Genomic DNA, 8,934 nt, shown 5'->3' on the forward strand with positions numbered 1-8,934 from the left:
TGTGTTATTGTACTTACATTATAATCAATCAGCTCCCTTTTGTCCACTTAAAATATGTTTACAGAACTATTTTTGCATTTGTTGCAATTGCAGCTGTCCTCTTGGCCAGACTACTCTTAAAAGAGACATTTTTAAAGTCAACAAGAATTTTTTACATACATAAAAGTCACTGCCAAAAACTGATTGCGGCTTCTACCTTGTTACAGGAATGTTGTTTGTTGCTCAAGATGACTTGATATCATTCATGAGGGATACATTTGACATATGTTTCACATATTATAGACCAACAAGTTATTTATAGCAGTTTAAATACAAGCAATCAGTTTTTGCCAGACAATCACTTTTTGGCACAACATGTGCTCAGACACAGAGAGAGACGGATGTGCACGGGACCAGCTTGTTGCTGGAAAATAACTATAAACTTGAGAAACTGAGCAGATATCCATAGCGGAGATCTGCATGGACCTTGGAGAAACGGACCTGATTTGTTGTGAACACTTTGGAACCATCGTGATCTGCACGGGCGCGGAGGAAGCGGACAATATCCTCTCTGAGAGTTGAACATTAGAAGCGTGCTGGCTTTTTTTTTTGTGGCATCGTGAGACCTGGATTTCTTCCTGACGAGGAAGATGGCGAGCTGTTCCCTTTGAACCGAACCACAGCCATTCCGAGTTGGCCCAGAAGGGCAGGTTGCTCTTCTCTCAAGAAGAATTGCAGCAGAGCGGTTGGACAAAATCACTGAACACTGACTATTAAGCCGGCAAGACTGACATATCTGAGCTCAGATAGGATTCTGGTTACTATTATTATTGCTGTTGTTGTATCTTATTTAATGCTTCATTCCTGTTTATGAAGTGCTGTTTAATTGTTGCTATATAATTCAGTACAATTCAAAGCAACTTTACCTGTGGCTCCACTCATTCTTCTGCACGCCACTCACCATGACCCTCCTGCGAGTCGAGCTATTGGCCCATTCTCTCCATCCTACTTTAACTTCCCCTGCCCTGTCCTGTACTTGGCTACTCTTGCCTGGATGGTTGAGCAGTACATATGATAATACAGATAAACCTGGACGATATTCCAAACTGTCATCATCTCTGTCAGCCGGGATCAGGAACACAGTTACATTACTGTTATTTTAGGCCCTGTGCTATGATCTTAATAAAGCTATGTTTAAACAAGCTCTCTCTAAATTTTTTCCAAAATAATATCTAAAACTGTACACTGAGCACACAAGACCATTTTTTTATTTGTTGCATTTATTTAGCAGCATGACAGTGAAGAGAACAGAAGAAAGCTGGGACAAAGAGGAGCAGCGAGCAGCTCAGGGCCTCTGCATCATTAACCTTTCAGGATGTAGATCACAACAGTGACCTAAACCAATGTTCATCTAGCCCTCTCTATGTGCAGACAATAATACTGAGGAATACTATCGTGTTCCCGTCCATCCACTCAAGGAGTCGACATAATCTGGTGTTGGTTATGCAGCCTCAGAGCAAACTATTGGAGAGTTCATAAGGGAATTATTTACTGTTTTAATGTCTCGAGTTCTTTTAAAAACACCTTTGTCATGTTTTCATTATTTTAAGCAAATCATGATGAAAATAATTAGCAAAATCATGGATCCTGGTGTTAATTTAAAGAGCAAAGCTTCAGCAAATCAGACACCACAAATAAACAAATTTACTGCAAATGAGTGAGCCCCAGTATAAACTGATTGTTCCTTGCAGTGGGTATTTAGTCAAATGTGTGTGTGCATGCGTGTTAATTGCGGACTAAATAATGCAGAGCTTACATTTAAAAGAAGACAGAATAAAAGAGGCTACATCTTAAAACTGAATAATACAAACAAAGCAATGCTGAGAGGAGATAAGGGTGTCCGTCTGATCTCATTCTGTCTTGTGTTTTACAGCCAGCGAGGCCAGGCTCAGGAGCAGGATGGTAGTTTTTCCCAGAAGCACCAGAACCACATCTGACCCTTCAGACCTGCGTGGACACAGATGAATGTACACTGGGTTACATAAAATCCCTCAGAAGCTAAGGAGCGCACGCAGAGACGAGCCGCATTAGAGGGGAGCGATAGATTAGCATGTATAGCACACAGACATGAAGGAAACATTTGACTTTCTCCTCATCTCTCAGTCTGAGTGTGTTTTCCTGTGCAGGGGTTGGAATGGATAGTGAAGTGTGAACCCCCAGGGAGGGAGAGGGGGAAAAGCCAACACATACTGGGAGAGAAGTCTGAGCCTCTGCACTGCTCTTTGGAAACTGTAGAAAACTGAAAGACTGAAAAAATGAGCACTAAAAGTAAAGAAACAGCAGCTACTGTGGAAATCCTGCTCTGTGTGAGACTTTCAATCATACGTTATAACATATTAGTCCTGACTCTGCTGAGCACAATCAGTGACATCAAACTGATAACATGCTTGTGAGCGCTCACCTGTTGCATTGTGGGTCTGCTGGGTGCAGTTACACTTTGGGCTGCTGGTGGTCAAGGAAGGTGGTTTTTCTGTGAAGTTATCTGGACAGAGGAGTGTTAATCAGACCAGGAATAAGTCATGATAGCCTAAAAACAGTAATACACACTGTTCACATGTTCCAAACTGGGTTTTCTGGAAAGCTGGAATGTGAATGCACTTTCCTGGAAAACACTTTGGATCACCTCTGTTGTTCTAAATGGGATCAATAAATAAATTCACTTTACAGTTCACACAAAAGTGTTATTACAGTCTGCCTTTTTCAATGATCATTTAATAAAATATTAATATTAATCTAACATGCTTCAGTGGGCTGAAGCCCCCGTGGCTCAGGGGGTTGGGAAGCGTATCTGTAACCGGAAGGTCGCCGGTTCGATCCCCGGGCTCTCTGTCCTGGTCGTTGTGTCCTTGGGCAAGACACTTCACCCTACCGCCTACTGGTGTTGGCCAGAGGGGCCGATGGCGCGATATGGCAGCCTCGCTTCTGTCAGTCTGCCCCAGGGCAGCTGTGGCTACAACTGTAGCTGCCTCCACCAGTGTGTGGATGTGAGAGTGAATGAATAGTGGCATTGTAAAGCGCTTTAGGTGCCTTGAAAAGCGCTATATAAATCCAATCCATTATTGTTCTATCTGCATTTTTTGTCCTTCTCAGCTGTCATCCTCTCTATCCAATTTTGAACTTCCCACAATAACTCAGCTATCTTCCATATTTACTAACTTAAAGTCATCATCATGTAAACTTGATCCACTGTCGACAAATCTTGTTAAACTCTTATTGCCGTCTCTTGCCCCACTGATTGCTAATATCGTACACTCCTCTCTTATATCTGGTTCTGTTCCTTCTTCTCTTAAAACTTGCAATAATAACTCCAATACTGAAAAAGAAACGGTTCAAGGGTGTGGCTGAAGACGTCATTTGAAGGCATGAAAAATAAAAGTGTCATCTGGAAAATTCGACAATGAAATACAAGCCAATAAAGATGTAATAATAATAATAATTAGTCCTTACTTGCTATTTGAATACTAAAAGCAGGACTAATGGTATGGGGTGGGTAGGTCTTGCATGGTATTGACCAGTGTGTGCCTTTGTAAAAGACTGGACATTCAGGACCAGGGTCACATTGGGTAATGCAGAGGAAATGTTGACAAGAGACTCGTTGTTCTGGAAGATAAAACAGTTACTGCAGTTATGTTAACCTGACAAACATCACAGCCATGTGACAATGTTAGCCTATCATATGAATGCTTCAGACAATGAGGTAAACATAGCCATGTTAGTCAGCAGCTCATGCATCAAATTGCTATGAGTATCAGTATTTTAATACATGATATCAAAGTATAATACAGAGGTGTCCAACGCCAGGCCTGGAGGGCCGGTGTCCTGCAGGTTTCAGATGTGTCCTTGATCCAACACAGCTGATTTAAATGGCTAAATGACCTCAACATGTCCTGAAGTTCTCCAGAGGCCTGGGAATGAAGTCATGTGATTCAGGTGGGCTGACTGCCAGGGTCAGATCTAAACCTGCAGGACACCCGGGCCTCGAGGCCTGGAGTTGGACACCCCTGGTATAATACTAAATGTATACTAATATCTGAGACTTGTATACCTTCCACAGCTGTGCAACGTGGCTGTTTTTTAAACATAGAAAGTACAGTTCAGCCTGAAGGCTTCTCCAGGGAGATCACCATGTCCCAGCAGCGGGACACGGCGCAGTCGCAGCGGGACACAGTCACATCGGACCACGGCGCAGTCGCAGCGGGACACAGTCACAGCGGGGCACACGACGCGATCGCAGCGGGCACAGTCGCAGCGGGGCACAGTCGCAGCGGGGCACAGTCGCAGCGGGGCACAGTCGCAGCGGGGCACACGGCGCAGTCGCAGCGGGACACAGTCACATCGGGACACACGGCGCAGTCGCAGCGGGACACAGTCACATCGGGGCACACGACGCAGTCGCAGCGGGACAGTCACAGCGGGGCACAGTCGCAGCGGGACAGTCACAGCGGGGCACAGTCGCAGCGGGACACAGTCGCAGCGGGACACAGTCGCAGCGGGGCACAGTCGCAGCGGGACACACGGCGCAGTCGCAGCAGGCCACACGACGCAGTCGCAACGGGACACAGTCGCAGCGGGACACAGTCGCAGCGGGACACAGTCGCAGCGGGACACACGGCGCAGTCAGTCCGACTGTTTTAAAAGAAAACGTTATAATAAGTCAGCTTTGTATAATTCAGTAGAAATAAGCAGTGCTGTTGCAGACAGCTGAGCTGGACACTGTGTTCAGCTTGTTTCCAGAGACACAGTGACAGTGGAGGAGAGTGTTTTTACCTCTCCAAGCAGTTCAACTCTTTTTATAAACTTTGTTTGTTTTAACGTACTCGGGGGTGCAGCTCAGTGCCCTATTTTTTGCAGCTGTTCTCACTGAAAATTGCTGTTGGCTTTCAGTTGTTCCAACACATATTATGGGATATCACACTCCACGTGCCCTGGCTGGAGACACCTCTAGTCAAGCATTCAAACTGGATCACCAGTGATATCTGAGGCCCCGCCTGCACGTATACAGCCCTGTAATCACAGTCATCCCTTAGTTTAAACCCTTTTCACTAAGATGTGAACACCCTGCTGCCCACAGAGCCCACACACTGTTGCTCTCTGCGGTCACCAACTGCAAACAGCTTAAATACTGCTGCTGGTCCCGCGGCTCCGTTGGTGTGTAGTCTGCCTGCAGAGGGAGTCCGTCCCCTGTTAAAGGTGGCTCCCTCTCTTCTGTTATGGTGCAGTTCTGTTTCTAATAACACCCATGTCAGGGCCATCAGAACCTGTGGCCTGACCCGTGGTGACAGACTGTACGGGCACCCTTTGGTTTGTGATTTCTGGCACCCCGCTCCAGCCGTTCAATAAAATGCTGCATAACGAAGAATAAATGAGGAACTGCGTCTGTGCGGACGACAGGATCTAAACTGATGCAGTTTCAGTTCCTGTAAACACAGCCCATCAATCAGTACATGAGCTAAGGTTGGCTCATGTACTGGGGCCAGCCTTAGCTCTGAGCCTGCAACAAGCCCAACGTGCGTTCAAGACACACACACGCACACTCTGCACACGCACACACACTAACCAGTGGCTTCCCAGTCCAGTCGTACTGGTAATCAAAGACGTATCCATTTCTGTCAAAGAGGTCTGTGAAGAGTTTCCTCAGATAGTCGTAGTCCGGCTTCTCAAAGAAGTCAAGCCGACGCACATACCGCAAGTAGGTGGCCACTCGTGTCTGTTACATACACAGACAGGGTGAGACCACCCAACCCACACAGGCGCACACATGAAAATAGGCTTTTCTAACGAGTCAATACAAACCTGGGAAGTTCTCACAGAGGACCTCTATTGGGGTGTCTCGTTTTGTGTCCTCCTATCTTCTGATAACGTTCTTTCAGAGTTCAGCCTAATGAAGAGACACACAGTGAGCCATCTGTATGCAAGAGTGACTGAAGACAAGTCCGAACATGAGAGGCAGGCGAAGAAAACAAGAAGGGGCTGGACCGATGGAAAGCTGCCCGTCCCTCCACTTGAGTCCCTGCCAGGGCAAGCTGCCTCGAGGAAGTACATGAACATGTGGCCCAGAGCTTCCAGGTCATCCCGCCGGCTTTGCCTGAAACAACACAGAGAACAGCTTAGACGGCATGGCTGGACCAAACACATGAACAGTCTCTACAGACAGCCCCAGGATGGTAACGGTGTCATAACAGTCTTTGACCACATCATCATCGTTCGTTACAAAGTCAGGCTGAACACGTGACGCTCAGCTCCTCTTCAGAGTTCACGTGTTGAGCACCACGCTGCGATTTCAGTCCTCACCAGCACTTAGTACTGGGTCTGAATGCATCTTGTCTAACAAGGCCGAGGCGAATACTGTAAATCACATGTGTTAAAATAAGTTAGGTGAATATCAGCTGGCACAGTGGGCACACAATGCAAGAGCTCGGCCATATGTGGGCACCTGCCATGTGTGAATATAGGACCGGATGAAGACGCCACCTTTCCTAGATGTGTAGTTATGCTCATGTATCTAGCAGTGCCAGTTAGACCTTGTGTTCTCTGTAAGGGATGTGCTCTTGGTCACGGGTCAATGTATTCTTTCGCCAGGCCAAAGTCGATGAGTGGGATCGTGTGCTGCCTCTTGGAACCCGGTCGGCCAACCAGGAAGTTCTCGGGTTCACATCTCTATAGATCAGGCTTCTGGTGTGGAACAAACTCCATGCGAGTTATCTAGGGAACAAGACGAGAGCAGAACCGATTCAGAGGCTCGGTAAACTACGGTGGTTAACGTCTGAAACATTAAATGTGAACACGACTACCAGCTGTATGGCTATCATAAGTACAGTCTTTAGAGAGAAAGTCCTGTCACAGAGGTCAAACAGATATTCTAAGCTGGGTCCCAGTATGCTCCAGAACCATAGCATTGTATTTACCACATGGTCCAAAGTAAAACACCTGGGGTACACCCTCTGGGTGTCCAATGGAAGAACAAAGCATAGTTGATGGACTGTGATCACTCCTCATTTTAACAGATAAAACATGTAGGGCTGTGCGATATGAAGAAACATCTATCGTCTCATATTAGACGCCATCGTTTGTTTGGTGGTTTCACAAAATCCACTGTTTACGATACTTTCTCACGGTTTGGAGGCAGGACGCGGGGAATCCCAGCATGGCCGTGAAGACAAACCGAGGACCTTATTCCTAAATGAGGGGCAGCGCGCTGCAGCACGGACACGGTTTGGTCATGGGAGGCTGACACGCACCGAAAACTGACATATTCAAGTTATAGTGCAAACTAAGAGAGGGCGATATAGACAGAAAATGTCATCACATATCATCCCCCACATGTGAAAATTTGATAACGAATATACTGACGACCATAATTGACACTAGACAAAATACTTTACAAACTCCTCAACTTATTAGTGCAAAAACCCATCAATGTATTTTCACTTAAACAAGCAGGTTTTTTATGTGCATTAAAGTTATATAAAAATGTAACAGTGCAAATCTGCTGGCATTTCCAGTGGAAAACGGGCACACATCCTCAAATAACCATGTAATATCCCAAAACTTAAAGAGGTTAAAACCCACACGTATGGTAACATTATGTTGAAGCACAGCACGTCATCCGCGAGGCTCCGCCTACGACAGCCGTAATGCTCCGACAATCCATCAAGCGGTGGCGGCTTCGTAGCTTAGCAAGCGTACTGAAACATTGAGCAACTTCGGCGCCGGTGCAAATAAATCGTTTCGAGGTCAGTAAACACAACCAGAGTTCATACATAAGGCACAACGGGATTATAAGGGGCTCTGTCGACTTTCAGAAAGATCAAGGATTGATTTTAAGTGCGCCGTATTTTCCAAACAACAGGGTAATAACGACGGCCCGCTAGCATGCTCACCAAAAATAGTGCTTTGTTGTGTATCTGACGGAACGAAAGCTAAAACCAGTTCCACACGCAGTGAAAGCGGCAGCATTTTTACAAACCGTAAAACTAGTGCTGCAAAAGGCAGCAGTACCACAAATTATTCCACCAGCCTGAAAGGTCGTCCACGGCAAAACAAAGTGTTTTAAACTCAGCAGTGTCAACGTCCCCCACGCCCCAAAGAACAACCTGTTCTTTGGGGATCATCATTTAGCCTGGAGAAATAGTTTTGCTGCTTTAAAAGAAAGCCCCCGCAAAGCCAGAACATCATTACTATCACATGATTGAAGTAAATAAGAACAACCCACAGGTTTCTCTTCACTCTGTAGCCAGGCTGACAAACGTCAGAGCTCTTTTGAGCCAACCGAATCCTTTTAACGTTAACTAGTAATGACTTCATGAACTTCTTCACAAATAACATTTTAACCATTAGGAAAAAAATTACCAGATAACATCCCACAGATGTAATATATTCTACAGCTACGCTCTAGTACGCAGGTGATGTTAAGTTAGACTCTTTTCCTAATTGATCTTCTTGAGTTTTAACGCAAATATTACTTCCTCCAAACACCAACGGTGTCTAGACCCGCATTCCTACAAACCGCTCAAAGAAGTCCTGCCATTAATTAATGCTTCGATCTTAAATATGATCAACTATCTCTAATAACAGCTTGTACCACAGGCCTTCAAGCTGGCTGGTAGTTAAACCTTTACTCAAAAAGCATCGTCAGACCCCAGTCCTTAGCATATTAAGGCCAATCCCAACTCCTTTATATCAAACATCCTTGAAAGAGTAGTTGTCAAACAGCTACAGATCATCTGCAGAGGTTTTATGTGAAGAGTTTCAGTCAGGTTTCAGAGCCTCATCACAGCACAGAACAGCTTTAGTGAAGGTTACAAATGATCTTCTTATGCCTCTGACAGTGGACTCATCTGTGCTTGTCCTGCTAGACCTCAGTGCAGCGGTTCGAACTGTCGACCATAATATCCA

The 8,934-nt window shown here is 45.6% G+C and overlaps 1 pseudogene; it reads right to left on the reverse strand.

Moving 5' to 3' along the window:
- Window positions 1–5,518: 5,518 nt before the first annotated feature.
- Window positions 5,519–7,161, reverse strand: LOC120736697 (annotated as a pseudogene).
- Between the last annotated feature and the right edge of the window lie 1,773 nt (window positions 7,162–8,934).

The sequence above is a fragment of the Simochromis diagramma genome, unplaced genomic scaffold (genome assembly GCF_900408965.1).
Source record: "Simochromis diagramma unplaced genomic scaffold, fSimDia1.1 OVJJ01000630.1, whole genome shotgun sequence".
Taxonomy (NCBI): Eukaryota; Metazoa; Chordata; class Actinopteri; order Cichliformes; family Cichlidae; genus Simochromis; species Simochromis diagramma.